This window comes from Nothoprocta perdicaria, unplaced genomic scaffold, assembly GCF_003342845.1.
Source record: "Nothoprocta perdicaria isolate Ctin4 unplaced genomic scaffold, notPer1 scaffold_259, whole genome shotgun sequence".
Classification (NCBI taxonomy): Eukaryota; Metazoa; Chordata; class Aves; order Tinamiformes; family Tinamidae; genus Nothoprocta; species Nothoprocta perdicaria.
The window spans coordinates 350,837-370,078 of NW_020455487.1; the positions used below are offsets into that span (position 1 = coordinate 350,837).

Below are 19,242 nucleotides of genomic sequence, written 5' to 3' on the forward strand. Positions count from 1 at the left end.
ATCTCAGTATATCTTGATTCAATTATTACTTTTAACTGGTACAAACACATCTRCTGCACTGGCAACAAAAGACTCTTTTCCCCCCTAAGTGCTCATTAAACTGAAAGAAGATAACTTTAAAGTTTCCACAGATTGTGCTGGAGACTAAATTCAGAGATAAGAGCAGTAACTTTTGGAGCAACCACCACTCTATTTTTCTGCTCATGGTTGTCCTGGAATTAGGAGTCTCATTGTGTAATACTGTTTTTGTGGAGTTTCTTTTTTCTTTTTTTCCAATTTTTTTAAGGGAATTTCTGTTCCAGGCCAAGCAATATGCAAGAGGTCACCCTCTCTCCAGTCATAGGATATGCCTTCAAAGGTAGAGATACTGGTGCAAAACAGCTTATTTCACAGCAGTCTTGTGCCAAAAGCAGTTATTTCAACAGGTAACAATAGGATCCATCCTATTTCCAGGTGTTAAAGACARAGAGGAAGTGTATACAGCAACACAAGACTCAGCAAAAAAAATGCATCTCCTTCCACGGCAAGCATCAGTTGGGGATTTACCTTCCATTTATTTCATGTTGCAATAGATAAATTACAGGGAACTCCAAGGAAATTTTTTAAGGTTTCCTGAGATTCCCTTGTATGGAGATTGACCTTGAAAAAGCCTTCTAGCATATAGAGCACAGGTACCCAGAGTTAAATACTCAGACTTCTAACATCTCTTGAACTTATATTTCAGGGTATTTTCAAATGAACTGTGAAGGCTTCCTTRGGAAAGCAAACAAACAAAAACATCATTCCAAAAGGTTAAATACTTACTTCGGACAATGCTTTCCGTACTGGCCTTGCTAGCAGGGGCAGATTAGGGAAGAAACGCAGCATAAAGRATCGGACAGGGGATATTAGCATTCTCTTCCCATCTTTGCCACTTGTCTCCAGAGTGACCTCACTTTACGCTATAGAACGAAGGGCACAGAGAGGGGAGGCGACAGTGCCGAACTCCTTTGTGAAGCGCTGTGAGAACCACGGCGGACAAGCTTTACACGGGGGCACAGGATTATTCCAGCCGCACGGAACCCACAGCTCAGTTGAGTCTGGAAACCTCTCTCTGCCTTTTAACCCCAGGTGGGTTTCGTGGCAGTCGCTGCAGCGGGCGGGCAGCAGCTCTGCCCTGGGGCCACGYACCTCACACCCCAAAATGGCCGCCCCACACCCCAAAATGGCCACCCCCGATGGAACCGAGCGATCGATCCCTTCCCGGCCTCCATCGCTCTGCGAGCGTAAGAGCACATCCAAAGCTGCCCCTGGAAAAGCACTGTKCTCCCTCCCGTTGTGCCTGACAAGGACAAGGCCTCGAGGGCTCAGGAGGGCACCCATTCCTCAGGGCTTACTCTTGAGGGCAGTTTAACTGCCACGCAGCCCCAGCCCCGCAGCATCGGGGAGCTCAGCTCACACCCCCAGAGCCTCCCTGAGATTTCCACTGAAGAATCCCCAGCCGCTCAAGGATTTTTGCGGATTTTTCTTTTAATATGTAATTCGTTGGGAGGTGGTGACTATCTCCATTTCCTGAAAAAGTTTCAGTGTTGCAACAACAAGAGTTTTAGGCAGCAAGCGTGATACAGATCTGACTTGGCGCTCGCAGCGACAATCAGCCAAGAGAGATATAAGTGGGAACTGCTTAATGCTGCAGTCATCCCGGCCGCCAGGAGCAGTTGTGGCGGGGCAGCTGCTCATCAGCAGCACCTCTTCTGGCTTGAGTTTTGAGGAATACAGGCACAAATGTGAGCAGCCTCAGTATTCACAGAATCACAGATGACTGAGGTTGGATCATCCAGTCCAACCCTCCTGCTCCAGCAGGGACACCCAGAGCACGGGGCACAGGGCGGCATCCAGGCGGCTTGGGAAGATCTCCAGAGAAGAAGACTCCACAGCCTCCCTGGGCAGCGTGTTCCAGGGCTCTGGCACCCTCACAGGAAAGAAGTTCCTCCTCACATGGAGATGGAACTGCCTGTGTTTCAACTTACACCCACTGCCCCTTGTCCTGTCATCGGCCACCACTGAGAAGAGCTTGGCCCCTTCCTCCCTACATTCTCCCCTCAAGTATTTATACATATTAATCAGATCCCTCTCAGCCTTCTCCTCTCCAGGCTAACCAGGCCCAACTCACTCAGTCTCTCCTCATACGAGAGATGCTCCAGTTCCTTCATTATCTTTGTCACTTTCCACTGGACCCTCTCTGGAAGCTCCACGTCCCTCTTGTCCTGGGGAGCCCAGACCTGCACCCAGTACTCCAAGTGCTGAGGAGAGCTCCTCACCAGAGCTGAGGAGAGGGCAGGATCCCCTCCCTCCACCTGCTGGCAACATCCTCCTCATGCAGACCAGGATCCCACCGGCCTTCTGAGCGAGGAGAGCAATTCCTTTGGTCTTCCATATATCCCCAACCAACCAATTACTCGGGCTTCCACGGGTAATCAGGCTGCTGCTCAAGTACCAAAACTCTGTGTTTGGCAGTTGCCTTAAGAAACTGTTAAGCGTCACAGCACTTCTACAGAGCGTGCAAAGCTCTAGCAGAGCTGTGAGATGCCACGAGGAAAGTGGAAATTAATCTGACACTATCAATAAGAGAGGGAAACATCTTTTAATCTGACTAATCCTCATTCAAACATAAATACACTAATTCTGACAAGGACTAAAACATGAGTGAGCGAAAGAAATGGTATATGGAGCCGGTGAAACTTGAAAACTGTGATCTTTTGTAGGCCATCTGATAGGAACAAAGTGATGTGAGCAAGGGGAAGACCTACCAGTTGCTGCCCCAACATTCCAGGATGCCCAATATTCCAATCAATCTCTGTTGGCAGAATTTCCTTGTTTGGGAATTTTYAAGTTACTGAAAAGGCTAGCTTGATTACAGCCTACTACAGCCTTGATTACAGTTTGCATAATTACTTCTGGAAAACAACACCTGAAATAATTAAGTTTAGGAAAGTATCTTGCTTCTTGATAAGAGATTCATATCTCATAAAGCTATTCGGTTATTTGAGTGACCTTTATTGCTTTTCTACTCCTAAAAGCAGACAACAAAGCCACAAGTTTTGGTCCTACCACTGTTGATGCTGATATTCAGTGATATTATTCCACTGAATGTACAAGGAAAGACCTAAACCTGGAGATTTATTTCAGATACAGTTCATAAAAATGCAACCAAAATGGCACTTTATGCAGCATATTCAGTGCAGGAAAAACAAGCTGTGAGCATCCATCAAAGCAAGCAAGTTCCATCCCCCTGTACCGCTCAGGGAGAGCAAAACAYCTCCACAGTAAAGCGCTCTATGTTGGAACCGCCAGAAAATGCCCCATAGCCACTCAGATATTGCACACGTAGCGATTGCTACATTTTCAAGGCTGTCTAGAGTAAATGAGGTTTATTTCGCAAGGTATGAAGAAACAGAACCGCTTCTACTTACTGGAAGCACAACAAATCCGTGGCTTGGTTATGCATTATGAACTGTGCCAAAGAAAAAAACCTAGACGTGAAAGTTAAAGTTGGGATTCAAAACGTTTGCCCTTATGGCTGCAGCTTCTACCAGAATTTGCAGATCTAACTCTTTTGGGGTCTGTTCTTCAGACTGAAAGAACTGTTGCACCTAATACTCAAGCAAGGCAGGACCTACACTAGCTTACCATGCAAAAAATATATATATGTATTGTTTATCGCTCTGAAGTTTATCTACATCATTTTCATGCAACAATCAATAGTTCCAAATCCCAAATTCTGTAAATGCATAGGAGTGTAATTACGTAAATGAACAGGAGTCTATCTGCTAAAGTGTATGTCAGGAGATGAAAATTCTTAGATCTGGCCCAGTGTTTTCAATTCATAAAATTTTTTGAGCTCTTTTGCTGCTTGCATCCTTTACTTACCCCAAAGAGCTTCAGCCTGGGTTTTCAAAGCAAGAAGAAAACACTAAGCCTAAAACCTTTGAGTGAAATGCCATGAAATCGCTACGAAGGAGCCTTTTGGGAGCACGCAGGATGGTGATGCTCCTCCCGGGTCTGCATCCGCTGCTGCTCCAGGCGCTCCCGCTTTCAGGCGCCGGGCGGCGTCAGCAGCGAGATGCACGGGGGAACGTGCTCGCTGCGGCAGCCCCGTGTTTGTTTTTACATCAAATAACTTAATCAGAACACACACTGTTGTTAGATTTCTTCCGAGGTAATTAAATAACTATTCAATGCCAATTAATCACAGTTAAATAAGGGTCTGTCACCAAAGTGCTATGTACACATTTGAGACTATTTAATGGTCAAATACTTGGCAGTATCAAAGTTAAACAATGATTCATTAAACCTTCTCCACTACACAATAGCGAGGCTAAACTTGAAATGAGAGAAGCAAAACTCTTTTGTTCTGCAGGAAAAAGGCATCAAACCTCAGTATGTGATAGTCTTTTCTCACAAACTCTGCAAACTGCTTTAATGGCATGAATCAGAATGTGTTCAGGTGCTCTGCGCCCACTCCGCTGCTGCAGGTGCCTACCGATACTCAGGAACAGATGTTCAAACCTACCATCCAAATAATGAAAATACTTGACAGYTTGCCACACCTACTTAAAATGTTTATACATACCTCACGATGAAAGAAATACATCTAAACTGAACCAACACTTATGATGTAAACACCAAAAAAAACCATTTTTTCTTTTAAATGAGAAAACAGAATCGTCTACAGGTACAGCAATGTCACCAACAGCATTCAATACTGTGCAACCTAAATTCCAAATAGCTAGGGCTCTGTAAAGTAGTGGAGCATTATTTTTAAGTATATTTGGTGTTTCTAGTTTACTTTGTTAGCCAGTGTGTTCCCTGAAATACCTCTTTTGTGCAACAGAACACAGTGGATGGGTTCGTTTTAAGGAGTTCACAAGGGCGACATAAAGCCTTGGCCCTGCTTCATCACACATTGCAGAAACACTTCCTTGCTACTTTGCTGATCCACCGACTCAATTCTCTAGAAAGAACGAGGTAAAGCTGTGGGGAAATATTCCCTTGGGATAGGAAGTTTTTGCCCCTGGGATGTCGTCTTCATGGGGTGCACACTCTTAAAACTCGTCTTCCTCAGAGCTCAGCTTAAAACCCCTCCCTGGGAATTTGAAATGTATCACACTAACACAATATATGTTTTACTAATAAATACTGCTTTAGTTGGTAATGCAAACAACTTCATGGCAACAGGTCCGAATGCCAATTTTCATGTGCAAGTACACTGCATGTACCAGGGTGGGGAAATAAAATAAAATCAAAATTTCCCTTATTTATTCCTGAATGGGAGAGGACGGAGCATCCCCTATTGCTGAGTCCTGATGAAGAAGTAATAAATGCAACAATCCCCAACTCCTCTCTCCAGGCACAGAGAAATCAGTCTGAAAGCCACTTGTGCTATTAGGAATGGATTAAAAGAATAATAATAATAAAGTTAATCAGATCTGAGTAACTAAATGCAAGTAATCGGCACCGGGGCTGCCCGTTTGCTCAGATCTGCTGGCCAGTGGTGCCACAGAAACCCCTGCTGCTCCAAGACACCCTTAACTCGGAGGGCTGKGGGCCGGGGAGCTGAGAGCACTTCACAGGCACCCACTTGTGCACTCGGGGGCAAGGGGAAAATCCCCCTGGGATCTGGCGCTGCCGGCGCCGCTTTCCAGAGCACCCTTTGAAAGGGGGTGCTGGCTGCAGGAGCCTGCACGTGACCTTCCCGAAGCACCGCTGCTTTCCGCCACGGAAGACGCCTCCGACCTGCCACACACCGGCACTGAGAGCCCAGGCTCTAGGGAAGGGCTGCCCCTCTCCCCAAAGACAGAGATCAGGTGCTTTAACAGCCCAGATCACAAATTATAACAGCAAAGTCATTTTAAAGGCACGCACGGTAGTCAAATAATGTTTATAACTACAAACACGGTAATAAAATAGCACACAAAGATAGGAATAAAAAAAATGACTGCATAGAACTGGATATGTTTAAATGTATATCAATTTAACTACATTAAATATGTTTTCCATTCTGTCAGTGGCATAAACCCAAAGCTCCTCACGTATCTTGCTGTTAAAGCTGTGGCATTCAGAGACTGATAGGTCTTCGCCCGCGCTCACTTTCCACACACACACAGTATTTTTTTTCCCTTTTTTTCTGGTGCAACTATAAGCAGGCTTTCATTTTATCAAAGCAGTGACAAAAGTGGATTGTCCGTATCAAATGCTGGCAGGAAGCAGACATTACATCAACCTTGTAAAATACAACTATGAAATCAACAAAATAATTAAAGATGGATTACTGACTTTGAAAGGAATTGTAAGTTTGTGAAATATTTCTTCAGAAAGAAATCTGGAAATGCATCTCCTGCATGGCTGTCAATTACTGATCTGCTCTGGCTTTTCTTCCATATTTCTACAAAGAAATGTCAATAGGTCTGTTATCTTTTTTTTAATATATGTTTAGCACCGCATGTCCACATAAACTGCCATATACAGCATTACTGTCTCCCCTACAGGCATCCTATAAATATAAATAAGAAATTCTACCCCATTTTTTTCTTTAGCAGCCTGGAACTGACAGGAATATTATCACTTTCTTAGACATCTGCAAATGGCCCAGTGGTGCTGGGCCAAAATACGCTGAGATCATAATATCCATTTATCTCAGCTGCCAGMGTGTAATAAATTCAGGTGGGATGCTTTCTACCCAAATTAATTTATTACTTGAAAAGGACTTACACCAGGCTGTCAAAAAGGAAAACAGAGTTAGGAAACTGTAAGCAAATGGGTACACTGTTAGTGCTTGATCCTATTTTTAAGTGTAGGATTTAAGGAAAGATGGTAAGAATGATGAGGCCACGGAAAAACAGGCTCTGTAACTGAATCTCTCTTTGTATTCATTTAGCACGCTACTAAAACATATATACACCATATAAATATATATATTTAGCATATGTACACACACACGAGCACCCGTATATATGAACTGTGTGCTGTCAGTGACGATGGAGATGTCCAAGTCAGCTGGCGCAGACATATCGATGCTGACTGTGCAGTTATTTCTGGAGCTTCCCAGGTTTTAATCAACCTTCCCACGAGAACGACCTTATCCCAGAAAGCCAGCACGGGGCAGTGCCCCACGCACGTCCCGCTCTCTAAGCTACGAGCATTTTTCCTCCTCCGACTGTGGCTGGAAAAGCACCAGCTACCACCAGCCAGTCTGTTCTCCTATGCATCTATTGAACCAACATGCAATGAAACAACCACATGCAAATTCCCCACCAAAAACACAACACACACGGGAAAACATCCTTCTTACGGCCTGTCTTACTGTGGAATCACTTTGCTGGGAAGAGTTAAAATACTGACTTTCTTCATTGCAACCACCTTTCTTATCTCATTACCAACTAACTAGGAGCTCTGGAGTTCTCCACATAGAATTTAGCTTCGTAGCTGCATCATCCTCAGTAATTAAATGGCATTTTTCATCTTTCTTTCTTTTTTTTTTTTTAACATTTACTGTGTAGAAGGTATCATTCACAACAACAGGCAAATCTGGCTAAGTATCAAAGTTTCATTCCCTAATCTAAGTATGAAACTCCATCTTTGCTTTGTGCTTGGAAAGGTAATGGCATCTATGCATCTAACACAGTGCACACATTGACTTTTCTTCCCTGCTAAGAGTAATGTTAACCCTTGGTTTTGTAATTCAGTAAAGAGAATTAGCAAAAAAACCAACAAATGAAAAAAATCCAGCAATGCCATGAGTTAAACTGCAGATACTCTTTTTGCTCTGTTATTCTTTTTTGTACACTACAGCTATTTTAAGTTATCATGAGTTAAATTAAGATTAATGAAGCCTATTGAAAACTATATAGATACATAATAAAGAAAAAAAAGGTCCAATATATTTCCCCCCAAATCACTAAATTTTTACTGCAGACTATGACAAGTAAGATGAATTTTAAGGCTCACAGTGCAACTGAATCAACAATATAAGCAAATTATTTATAACAGCAAGCAGCCAGAGATGACAGTGACTTTATTTTGCTCTTGAAGGGAAAAAAAAGTCAGAATAACAACCACTTATAACTGATCAACTGGCCATTTTTGATGTACATCATCATCTTTTTCTATTTCAGACACCAAAATTCCTAGCAGGATAAYGAAATTAATGTTTTGCTTAACTAGTGATCCACAAAGACATTCCTGACTGAAAGAACATTTGTATACTCCAGTTCTCTTTTCCTCTATAAATCCATTTTGGACTGAAAGAACGTCCTGCCCCCTTTTTTTTTTCCTTTTTTTTTTTTTTTTCTTTTCTTTCCTCCATCCTTACTAAATTCATTAAAATGAACACAACCAGATACGATAGACAGAAAAATCTGAAGATTATTGTATTTCTCTAATTCTTACATGAGAGAAGAAAAATAGCTTTTAGAGCTACTCTCAGATTTTGGGGATATACATCTATTACAAGGATTAAAACTAAAAGAAAGAAGAACAGAAAGAAGGAGGAACATGTCATCTTTTTGGTAAGGATTTTCCATCAACAAAAAGCAGTTTTGATGTGCTATTTATCCAAGACTGGATTCAGAATAAGCTTTGAATCCTATTTCATATTTCACAAAAATATCAGGAAAATATCTCAGAAAGCTCTTGCAAATCTGCTTGTTTTTGTTGGTTTTCTGTTTCCTTCCTTTCCTTTTTTTAAAGCACTACAGTTAAAAGAGCTGAATCTTCATTCCAGCCTGAGATGGCAACAACCAAGCAGAACGTGACTGACGACCAAGGTTTTTCTTCCTGAAATCTTGCTCAGAAATTGCTGTCTGGATGATGGTTATCATCAGGAAAACAACTGCTATCCCAGATTTTACCAACCAAATCCCCTCACGATTATAAATACTCCATCCATTTGCTCTCTTTCTTGAGGAGAATTCTAGACAGCCCTGAAGCCTCTGAAAACTCAGATAAGACTTCTGGCTTCTCATCCATTTTGAGGGTAAAGCGTGCGGACAGTTCAAACAGTAGAGACCTTTCCTGTCTTCATAGCATTTTTCTAAAGCCTCATCTGCTACTTGCCACGTTACTTTGGTTCTGTTTCTTCTTTTTTCTCCTGGAAAGCATGTATTGTTTGACAAGGATAGCTTAGCTCTAAATTCTACTCATTAAAAACCCATTTAGTGATTCTTGAGACACTTTTCTTCTTCAGCAATTAATACTACAGAATAGCCACTGCAACAACATACAATTTTGACTACTCAGAGTTCGCAACAGGTTAGACCAGGTCATTTTCAGGGGCTTTCCCGCCTTGTTTCATGTCAAATCTCATGATTACTGAGTTCAAGAGAAGTTCTGCTACAACTAGCAGAAAATCAGAATTGTGTTTATGTTATCGTGCCTTGCAAGTAATCAAAGCACTTGCTTTGAAAATCTGTCCTGTGTTAAATAACTTTTTTTTTCTTTCCCAAAGCAGTATTTTGTTTCAGCTTAGGATATTTTCAACCACATCCTACAGCAAAACCACAGAAGACTTGGAAACGACTCGCCTCACAGCTTCGGCTCCATTCACAAGAGCCACAAAGGAAGAAGATACCGGGAGACCTGTCACCCCTTCGGCAAGGCGCAGCCGGCGGCCCAGGGGCCAGGGCACTTCCCGGGGGCCGGAGGGCTGGAGCCGGTTGGCTTTTCCCATCACGGAGCGGGCTCAGGGCCGGGGCCAGGCCCRAGGCCGCGGCGGTTGCCCTGCTGGAGGCGGGGCTGCGGAGGCCACGCGCAGCCTCCCTCCCTCATGGCGCCGCCGTCGCTGCGCTCTCGCTCTGCAGGAAGCGGCCAGGCAGCGTCGGCCCGAGGGCTGCTGCTTTCCCCTCACTCCTTTTTTCATTCTTTTTGCTTAATTTGGGGCACGGCCTGGGTGCCTTCCTGCAGAACGGGCTGCAGGGCATAAGGAGCGATGACTTCACCTCCTCCTCGGATCTGTGATTGGCAGCCATTCCAGATCTCCCAGATCTCTTACAAATCTCACCCGAGAAACCACCATAAACTCTGTCGCCTCAAAAAAGCCGATGGCATCCATGTCCTGAGCGCTTTCCTGAGGAAAGARGTGCTATCCAAAGGAATCGGAATAGTCTGACAACGCACTACTTTGGGCCATCATCTGCTTGGAAAGAAAGATCACCACAGCGTAAACTTCCTTACAGACGAAACTATAATTAACAACAAACATTGAAAGGGAAATAAAGAGTATAATATACATTCAAATGAGAAAAAGAGCAAAATATGACCTTCTCCCCACTGTATATTAGATTCATTATGTTAAAATAAGAAGAATTTGAATAGATTATACACTAAGCACTGTGCGAGGTTAATACTGCACCGCGTGCGCCTGTGCTCTACCCCCTCTCCTGGGCAACTCTTCAGGCAACTTCCCCTCACAGCCAGAAAGGAAAATCACACTAAGAACAAGCAGCTGCAAAGTATAACTCTACTACAGTGCCAGCAGGGTGCCCATAAACAACCAAGGGCTGATATGCGAACACACTCKTATAACCTGATGGCATCCGCTTGGATTTCGGGACATCTGACTGCTGAAAGCTTTTACCCACATATGTTAAATAATTTAAAGATGCGTATAAATTGCTGAAAATTAAGAAAAAAAAATCTCATGTGGYCTTGTATTTTTTCATGCCTTTTATATAATAATAGTAAAATCTAGAATGGTAAATCATGTTAACAGAAACATTACTTCACTTTTCTATAAGGAAATTTCACAGACATCAAGGGGGAAAAAAAAAATGTATCCAGTGACTTCATGGAGCAGTCATTCAAGCAAAAGTGAGCACAATTTACAATTTATTTTATCTTTATTCAATTGGAAGACCTCAATGGGAAGCCCTAATTTACAGCTGTCCAGYTGTAGGAACTCCTAAATAAACAGATGAGAACAGAAAAGTCTGTAACAGCGGGCTCCTGAGGGCACCATCAGCAGCTATGTGCATGATAGAGACCCCAAGAACAGGTTTAATGCTTCTCAAGAGGAGTCAGTGGCTGCCTTGTCCATAAGAGTTTGTCACTGTCACCATCACCATCAACTGCAGAGGAATGGTGAGGAAAGGGCAGATGYAGCAGTAAGCTGGAACAGAAAGCTGCAAGACAAGATATATCTCTCCTTTTTTTTTTAACATAGGAAAACAAAGGGGTCAGAGAATTAATGAGTTTCTCCACCCTTATGTTAAACTATTCTCCGTTTGTACTGTGGTTACCGCAATGCTGTTGTATCTGGAGAGATGATTTTAAGATGAAGAAGATCCAGCTTGTGCGTGAACTTTAGTGCACAGGCAGCAGGAAGTTACAGAGATGTAAGCGTGAGAGATAAGCACCAAAAATGATGATGGGATGCAAAAAAAAAAAAAAAAAAAGCCAAAAACCACAGGACTCTGCCAAGAGCAGAAACAGCGAGAGTTTTGCATGGGATGAGAGTTACGGCTCAAAAGAAGCCACACTCTCTCCCTACACAGGGTAATTGCTTCAAAACACACCAGGGCCATAAAATCAAGACTCTGCACCCGGCCTCGGAGGGGAACTGCAAGGCAGAACTGTCAAGAGACTCGCTGGTAGTAACAGCCACAGAAATGCCCAAAGGGAGATGTTTGGATCTTCAGTCAGCTCTGTACACAGTAACCTGAATTTGTGTCCCGTGCTTGCACCTGCCTTCTCCTTCGCTCAGCTTCACTAYGTATCTGTTCCCCTCTTCTCACCTCCATCCTCCTCCTTCAACAGTTCTTCTTTTCCTCTGCTCCAGGTGGATTGACACAAGGTCCTGGCCACAAATCAGCACAGAACTAACAAAAGACAACGTCACCATCGCAAGCACTATCAAGGCACGAAGCCTGACAAGGTGAGATACAGAGCAGGAAGTGGGGAAGAATGAAGTATCCTGAGCTAGTGGAGAAGGAAGCACTGGTCAAAGCAACAGAAAACTGCCTCAATTTGAACTTTGGAAATACACAGAGACAAAAGGATCCAGACAGCAGAGCTACAATGCTACCCAGGAGCCACAAAAGCAACAGAAAGGATGTTTTGCACTGAAACACATGGAAGTTCTCGCAGCAAAGAAGAGATCAGAGAGAGAAAGAGTTCCCAGTTCAAGACAGGGGAAGCCACAATGTCATTGTCACTTAAACTGAGATGGCACAACACATGTAGAACATACTACCCAGCCCTCAGTCATTTAASAGGCAGAAACTACTCACAAGGTTATATTTAGACACAGAAGGCCAGACAGTCCATTGAGAGAGGAGCCTTGAGAGCCTTCGAGGTGCCTCGTGCTGCTCKCAGAGCAGCCCCTTCCTCTCCACCGGCTACAGGAGGACAGAGGGAGCCACAGGCTGCTCTGCCTGAGGTGGCCCTTCAGGCACATGCTGCTTAGGAGCACACGGGAATGGAATCAAGTTATGTCAGTTATTTATTATGTCTTATTACTTACTATGTCTTTAWTATGTCTCTATTATTATTGTCAGTTATTATTATGTCAGTCATTGTCCTGTCAGTTAAGATTTCAGGTGACAGGGATTCTGGATCAAGTTTTCTTCCTCCTTTCAAAACAAACATGTTTATCTCTAGGTCTTAACAGCTCTCCTTTCAGCTCTTTATTTACCCCTTTTGTCTCTGTCATTTGTTTTCACCACACTGTCCTAATTTATTATCAGATGTATTGGGATGAATAAAAGTTGCATGATTGCAAGGAACTGGACAGCTACAGGAAAAACCAAAAGTTAATGAAGAAGATGGGTATTTTCACATTTGAATCTAATGTATAAAACTCTATAAAATCCCCTAATGGAAAGAAATTGCATTTTTTATTCTGAGATAAGTACTGCATACTTTGCAAATAATCACTGATCATGGTCAGGTCCTAGTCATATCTTAAAAGACTGTTATATTATTCTGTATTAAAACAAATTTTAAAACATCTCTGATAAAGAGAAAATAAAATAGAAAAATGCAATAAGGAAATTTTATGAATGAAAAAAATGTGCCTTTTCTTGCCTCTGCATATAATAGCATGACTGGGAAACTTGATATTGGATTAGTCTGTGGATAWGTTGTTAAAATATAAGAAAAAAATAAATAACTCATATAAGAAGTGTCAATAATTCAAATACAATTTCAGAATACTAATTAGCAAGCTAGTACTGTAGATATTGTAGATATTTAATTATAATATTTACAGAAAAATGTTGGGTCTGATAGATTTGAGAAGGTATCTTAATTTTAGAATGCAAATGAAAAAGCATGCAATAAACTTTCTCATCACAGCTGAATCACATTTACACCACCTCGCAGCTTTCTGAATGCCTATTTTGTCCTTGACTGACTGCGGAGATGAACTGCTCAAACACCAATTCACTTTCCAAATACCAACACCTCCTTTCCAAGGTTCTCAGTGGTCAACTACACAGCGGCCCCGCGYGTGGGAAGAGGATACTGAGGAGTTGAAGGGTTCGGATCATTCCAAAGCTTCTTTGGAGCCTGTGGATGACAGGAGATTCTGCGGGGAAAGCAGAAACGTGCCTTGCCGTGGAGGTGTTGTGCCCTTCCACAGCAGGGTCTGTTGAGATGGCAGGATAAAGATGAGAGAAGTCAAGTAAGCTTTGCTAAAGMAGAAATCCAAATGAATATGAGGAATAAAATTGCAGATCTGGTGTAAAACCAATGCCCTGAAGTGCTACTGCTCGCGAGGCTCATGTGCTTTCCTCAGCACACGCGGACACCCCGAGGACCCTCGGGTTCCGAAAAGGGATCCTGCAAGAACTGAAAGGTTCTGACATGAGAAAATTCAAACTAGGTTTGAATCCCATTGAGGAGATGTGACTCATCTCTGAGGTTTAAATTAGATTATCAGCGAAGTGAAGCAGCACAGTAAATCTGTAATAAAGGATGAATGCCTACAGGAAAATAAGTTTTGCCCCTAGTGGCAGATGCCTGAACTTTAAAGGATCTGAGACTAAGCTCTTTGTCTAAGCTTTCCTGACAGAAAACAATTGAAATAATTTCTTTACTTGGTCCAACTTTGCTCCATATGCCACATGAAAACAATATCTAAACCATGTAAAAGGAAGTATATTGTCACTTCTAAACCAATTGAGGATCAAACAATTTACAGAAACCAAGACTTATTTTGCTGACAATTAAGCTCTATCACCAAGACTTGAGATTCAATGAAATTTGACAATTGTGAAGAAAGGGGCTTTTGTCTAAATAAGTTTGAAGCATCTGAAAGAATCAACAGAAATTCAGAAGACTGAATAGTTTGAAGTACTGGAGCCTTTGAGGATGGCCTAGGATTCAGTAATGAAAATAACTTCCTTATTTGCTTTGCTCTGTTTCCTTGCTGAACTACTTTTGGTGCTAGAGCTGAAGAACACACAGAAAGAGGCAAGTCCGGKGTGTGGAGCAGCATGAACCCCACCACACCTGCTCCTAGATGAGCGGGGCATGTTGCTACAAACTCCATCACAWAGAACCCCCAACCCTTTAACAGTGCGATCCCTGTCCATACACCACATCCAAGTCTTYTGGGGACCTTCTAAGTCTTTCTCCTCCTTGCCAAAGACCATCACATTTACTTAGCAGTAATTTAAACAACCCAAAGTTTGTAACTGCAAACACTCTAGGTTGCCAGCTGGTATAATATTCTTGTATCTGTCTCCCCATGGGATCGTCAAATCTGCTGCTGCTGCTGCACACTTAATTTAAGTAGTAATACATAAGATTTCTGTTCAAAATATCTCCGTGTCTACCTTATATTTAATGAAGATATTTATTTAATAAACAAATATTACTTTAAATATTTACTAAAGAGCAGTCAGTGGTATTTGAACATCTTGCAGCTCACAAGAGGTACAAACAAAAAAACAGAGGGCAAAGATATCACCCTGTCCTCATAGGAATATATTTTAAGTTGAAAACATCTTGGATCATTTCCGTCACTCACCATTCTGCATTTCAGGAGACATTTGTTTCTCTGCTAGAAGCACATACGTGTGGCTCTACCATGGGATTAGGCTTATGGCACATGCTCGTGGCACTTGCATGGCTTTACCATGGGGCTAAAATGGGGAAAAGAACTAACAAAATCTTACTTTTCCACAGGAATGTTTTAAGTTTGCAAGCAAACAAATACTTCTGGAAAGTGACAGATTGGGCATTTCCGCTCTCAAATACTCAGCAGGTGAGCAAAATCATCAGTAAAAGCCCTCATAATCTCTGAGAAACACTTATTTCTGAACAATCACTTCTAAACACTGTTCCTTAAGCCCTGAGTAGGAGCTAGCGACACTGGTTATTAAACTGAGGTGGAGCAGAGTCTATTTTTTCTTATCTCCGTTTTTTAAGAATATGCTGGGATTGTTTTTCCATGCCTTTCTTTTGGGGATTTGGGGGGTTTTAAATATAAGTGGCATTTAATAAATGGCTTTGAATTCAATACTAAACCATACTGGAAGCTTAATTACAAAAAAAAAAAAAAAAAAAGAAAAAAAAGAAAGATCATTGTCACTAGCATATTTGGAATATTAAAACTTGTCGGCTTCATAAAAACCTCAAGGCACTTTTTCTTTGGAGTTTGGTTTTATTTTGAAAGTGCTCCTTATCTAAGATTTCTTAATATTAAAACAAATCCAGTTGAACCAGTTTTCCACAGAAAATGGCAGGAAGAAATCTTCTTCCTATGCTCTCAGTTCAAATAGGGAGAAAAAAAAAATAACACTTCTAAAACTGAAATCTTCCATATCACCCAATTCTGATCACTTCCAACAAAAATTTCATTGAAATCTTTTTTTTTTTTTTTTTTTTTCCCCTGCAACAGTGCAGGGACATGACCTGATTTGAGGTATCTACCACCTGTTCTCTGGAAGTTTAACACCAATTGTTTCCTTTTGTTTGACTGGTGGGATTTTGGGGTGAGGGGGTAGAGAAAGGAGACAGTTATTTTATGTTCATAAACCTAAGTGCACTGGAGGAAAATATGAATAAGATACTGTAAAGTTTATTTATATTTTTAAATGTTCATATAAAAAAAGAGGCAGAGAGAGAGAGAAAAGGCAACATGAGCCAATATGTTCCTYGTGCAGCTACTTACTGACCTATGGACATGTCCTAGAAAGGATGGGGCTGGAATAGTTGTATGAGAAATAAACTATGACATCTTAAGAATAAAGATGTAGAAACCTTGACTGAAGATGTAGTAATTTATCTCTTTTCAGTGGCATATTCAAACTATTCAAACTGATGAACATGAAATTACGGGGAAAAGTGGATGCAAGCAAGGACAAAGGCACATGGATGCCTTATGAGAGGAAGCTCAGCACCAAGCCCAACGCCGTTTGCTCACCCGTGACTTAGCAGCACTCTGCCCTGCATCATTTGTGTAATAAACAGRGAATAACTTCATTGAGAAAGGCACCACACACAAATCTCACCACATCTGGCAAAAAACAAGCTGTGGCTGAGAAGAGTTAGGCCCCTTCCTGCCAGGCCCTTCTGCATCTGCTGTGTCTCATAGGTGCCAGCAAGGAAGCCCACGCTGCCAATCTCACCTTCTCCTTCTTGTCCGTGCCGTGCAATTATGCTGCCCCAGGTCCCAAAAACTAGAAGGTTAGTGAAGATTCATGTTGAAAGGGGTCRGAATATGCACAGAAGGCAGCTTAAACACACTGTGAGAGATGGAAAAGTCGTATTCATATGCACAGAAAGCAGAGGTCYATAGTATAGGGCCTAGAGAAGGGCTGGCAGACAGAAGAAAAAGAACTTAGGAGCAGTTTCATTTAAACTTCCTTTCATTTTTGGAACGCTCTATCTGTTGCGCAAGTAGCCCATGCTAAAAGCTCAAGCTTGAGGCCTCTCAGTGACCCTAGTACTCCTTCTGAGCTGATGAACGAGGCAAGATGGAGCAAACCAGCAGCAGGGCAGAGCAGCAGGTCCGTCGTCACCCACGAGTCTTCCACGGAAGCAGAAAGCCAACACACAAATAGTCCTCAGTTACAACACACAGCTTATCTGCAGCACCCAGCTGCGGATCGGTGACCACGGTGCTGCCGTTCTCCCGTGTAACAGCCTTCCGTGTGGCTCTGCAAGCACAACCCTCCGCTCACAACCTGGATGGGAAACACCTAAACACAGCCCCAGATTCCCTCCACGTTACCAAAGTCTCCTCCTTCCACAGCCTCTTCTTAGGACAATCACAACTAAATAGTCTGTTCGGGCAGAATTCAGCAGCTATGTTGAATTGAAATGGACATTAAAACAAGCTCTGATGAACCCACAGTTTCCAGTTTCAACTGCCTACATTTGGAAGAAGAAAATAAACAAGCAGTAAATGCCCACTCCACGGCAGCATTCTGGTTTTAGGACTATTGTTGAGAAAGCAATAAAACAAAAAGTTTTCTTCACATGCTTAATTTTAAAGTACTCGTATGGCCTAAGTACTTATGTTTTTACAAATATAAAAGCTGCCTTAAGACTGACAGCTGCCACTCTTCACAGGGCATCATATTGCCGCCTCCTCTAAATACAGTATGATGTTACTTTGTATAAAACAATGGCAGGAATAAAAACTTGAAGGAGGTCCTTTTAGTTTGTTTTTCAATCTGAACACATAAAATGCCACTCACAAAGTATCTGCCCAAAATGATGTGGACACGAAGAAAATATGGAAAAGCTAAGGCTGGTACTTTTTGCATAGCTTAGAACTTAACTCTGGCTCTCAGGTTTGGATATTTAAACTGAGCAGTAGAGAAAGGCAGTCCCTGACTCAGYACCTGCRGGTGCASAGACTGCTCCACTCCCTTAACCGTTCACCGCTATCATTCAGTTTTATTCTGGAGAGCCAGAAGAGGCAGATTCAGATATAAAAACCAGTCTTCTCTAATAATAAATCTTAAAATTGGATCAAAAGTGCCTTTTTGTTTTGTTTCCAAACACAAAGTGATCACTACAAGCACAAGCTTCACTTGTTGCACAACCCRTCAGATGCTTGTAACCTGGGAAAAAAAACAAAAGGCAGTAATAGTAATAATTCATTCACTCAGATGCTGCAGCGCAGAYGGCCTAGGATCATCAGGGAGGGAGATTTGGGGGCACTAGCAAGCAGCAGAATGCAGCTAATGATCTGAGGCTGCAGGGCAGCAGGCAGCTCCCTTGCCCKTAGCGCGCCGGCCTGCGCGTGGCTGCCGGCGAAGGCCGCTCCGCTCCCAGGCAGAGCCCGGGGCTCCCTCGCAGGGCAGTGTCGCGGCGCCTCGGCCCTCCCCTAAGCTCCTCTGCTCTTCCCCGACGCTCCCGCTGCTTGCGAGCGCCTCGGCCCAGCGTTTCCTGCCTGCTCACAGATCTCCTGCTTCCAAGTGGGCTTGAGACAGAAGTCCCTCTTCTTTTGCTTTCATTCTCCCCGATTTCCTTTGCTCGGCCTGACGGCACGGCGCTGGTGCCAGGTGTCTCCGCAGGCGGCCTGTCCCGCGCGTTGCGGCTGCGGCGCCAAGGGGAGGCCGGGGCCGCGGCGTCTCGGCAGGTCAGCGCGCAGCCACCAAGGGCTTCACAGCTGCCCCTTCTCCCCACCGGGGAGGTCTTCACGTGAGAAAGAGGCAAAAATGCAGTGAAAAGGCTCGGGATCCTGTGCCAGGAAAGCAGGAGGCTGCCCGTGGAAGCGGCTGTCAGCACAAGCTTCACACGATTCCCGTGTCAAACGCGGCACTGTCGCCGCCTGCAAACTGCTGCTGTAAACCCCTTAGCTTCATCTCGCGGATTAAGGGGAAATAAGGGGAGCGCTGGCTTGGTGAACTGAAAATGTCAACAGTCCACAGCCAAGTTTTATTTAATTATTATTGCACAGGCAAATAAGGATGGAGTTGCATCGCGTTATGCTCGCAGATAATAAATGTAAACACCACTCCGGAGTATTATTTACTAACTTTAAATACTACTCCTAGAGCAATCAGCTTTAGAAAGGTTCCTGACAAAATTGCAGGAGCGATAAAATACATGGAAGCGTGAGACTATTTAAACTCCTAACAAAAGCTATGATAATGCTACCAGTAAATGAGCAACTCCCACAAAATATCACTTAATAATCACGCCCTGATAAGGTTTCGAGTACATATAGCCATTGTTACATGGAAAAAAAACATTACAGATCTTTTTTTTTTTTTAAACACATGTAGCAACCCAACAGGTTTTAAT

General features: G+C 42.9%; 1 protein-coding gene across 1 annotated transcript in view; it reads right to left on the reverse strand.

Moving 5' to 3' along the window:
* The window catches only part of ABCC4 (ATP binding cassette subfamily C member 4), a 136,478-nt gene that overhangs the window by 63,071 nt on the left and 54,165 nt on the right, over positions 1–19,242 (reverse strand). The window lies entirely within an intron of this gene.